Below are 2500 nucleotides of genomic sequence, written 5' to 3'. Positions count from 1 at the left end.
TCTTTTTATCTGTTCTCTTTATCAGCTGACACTTAATACTTATGTTTACAGACGGATGGAATTATCTACAGTGTTTGTTAAAGCTTTACACCAATTTATTTTTTTTACTTTTACTTTATTTATTTATTTTATTTATTTATTTATTTTTAAGAAGACGGTGAATCGGAGTGTTCCAGGGTCTAAGGTTGAGTTGCCAGTTTTTGTTTTTTTTCCAAGTGCCGGACGGAGCAAGGACGTCAATATTGTGCATTATGAAAAGGAGGACCAGAGTATCATGATATAAACAGATAATAAAGAAGAAGAAGAAAGGGAGAAAATAAAAATAAGATCATTCAACTATTCCGAACATCGAAAAAGGAGAAAACAATAACAGAATTCCATAAATGTTTTACACAAAGAGACAACGAAATCCCCAGTGGTCAATATCAAAGCGGAGAAGCCTTGTCAAGAGGAACAGGAAAAAAGTAAGTAAATAAATCGGCTTTATACATGAGCAGTCCTATTGAATGATGGGGCCCTCGTTGATCATGAAATAAAACCGTTCATCACAAAGGAATGTCGAATTAAAAAATGAATAGATAAATAAATAAAAAAGAGAGAGACAAAAAATGATAGCTTTGACCACATCAATTCATGAACGCTATTCCAATTATATTGACTTCTCTTCGTTTATCTCTTATTCCCGCTTTTATCAACCTTTTTCGTTCCGCTATAACATCCACAGTCTGAACCATTCCACTTATATCTATCCACCCCTGCCTCCTTGTAAATACTATCCTTGTATGTTATTTATTTATTTATTTGTTTTACTATTGTAAAAGATTTATTAATTGATTTATAAACGTTTTGATTATTTTAACATTTAATCCCATAAGGTATTCGCCGCTAATGACCTTATCTGTTGACCCGGCAGATAATTTTAAACTATCTATCAATTCTGTTATTGTTTTTAACCCTTTTCTACCTATCCCTCTCTTCCAATCCTTATTTCTGTCCCCATCTATATTCTCATATTTAGTATGTCCACTCATTCTCTCCACTACCCTATCTATCCATTTACTATAAATCCCCTATCCGCTTTTTACTCCACCGCATCCACTTCTACGATGTTCATCTTTGCAAACCGAACCACTCCACTCCACTCTGAACTCATCTGCTCATCCACTCATCCACCTTGTCTGTCCATCTCTGTTTATCCTTCCCCTTAAAACCGCATCTCTGAATCCATGATATCCATAACCCTTCTATCCTTTCCAGCATTAATCCATATCCGGTCACCTCCACCCCACTCCACCTATCCACCCATCCACCCTACCATTAACTCCCACCCTACCCCCCTATCCACTATCCACTTACCCCAGCCGTCTACATCCATCGGTCATTAGTCCACATCATTTCAACCACTCTTCGAACTCCACTCCACCCATCCACCCACCCACCCCCTACATTCATTCATCTATCCACCTCAATCCACCCATCCACCCCCCACCCCCACCCCCCACATATACCTCCTGGAGTCGCGTAAAGTATATGATTTACAATTGCGATTCCAGAGAGAGAGAAAAACGATGAAATTTTTTTTTCTTTTCTTTTCTTTTTTTTTTCTTTTTTTGATGGCTTGTCGAGGCGAGAAGCTTCGCAATTGGGAAGGAAATTGCTCAGGGAAGAATATGTTTTTGTTTTGTTTTCTTCTTTATTTATTTTTTCTTACTCTTTAATTTCTTTTTTCCACCTCGAGTTTTTTGCTGTTCTTTTTTTCTTGTTTTCTCTTTTTTTGTTATTATTTGGTGCTTTTTCTTTTTTATTTTTTCTTACTTTTTTATGTTCTCTTGTTTTTATCATACTTTATTCTCGTAAATGATCTCTTTCTGTATCATTACGTTGTGTAAATTTCTCATTACTATTAGCTCTAGTTTTTTTTTTGTAAATATATCATTATCACATTTAGCATTGTTTTTGTTATTGTTGTTATCATTATTGTGATTATATATATATATATATATATATATATATATATATATATATATATATATATATGTATATATATATATATTATATGTACATATATATATATATATATATTATATATATATATATATATATATATATATATATATATATATATATGTGTGTGTGTATATATATATATATATATATATATATATATATATATAAACATATATATACATATATATATATATATATATATATATATATATATATATATATATATATAAAGTATGTATAGATTGTGTGTTTTCTGTGTGTGTGTGTGTGTACACACACACGCGAATATGCTTTGACTAAGCACCTCATACTCTTTGCTTTTTTCCCCCCACGTGTTAAAACGAAGAGGCCAACACTCAGTTTACACTTTCCCTCGGACACCGTTGTTCTTGCAATCAGGGTGCCCCTCTCCCCTCTCTTCTTCCCCCAAATTACCGGGAAATTTCTTCTCCTTCTGCCAAACTGCCGGGGAATTTCTGATCCGCTCCTGTCA

This window comes from Penaeus vannamei, chromosome 28 (assembly GCF_042767895.1).
Source record: "Penaeus vannamei isolate JL-2024 chromosome 28, ASM4276789v1, whole genome shotgun sequence".
Lineage (NCBI taxonomy): Eukaryota > Metazoa > Arthropoda > Malacostraca > Decapoda > Penaeidae > Penaeus > Penaeus vannamei.
This window is presented reverse-complemented; position numbering follows the sequence as displayed.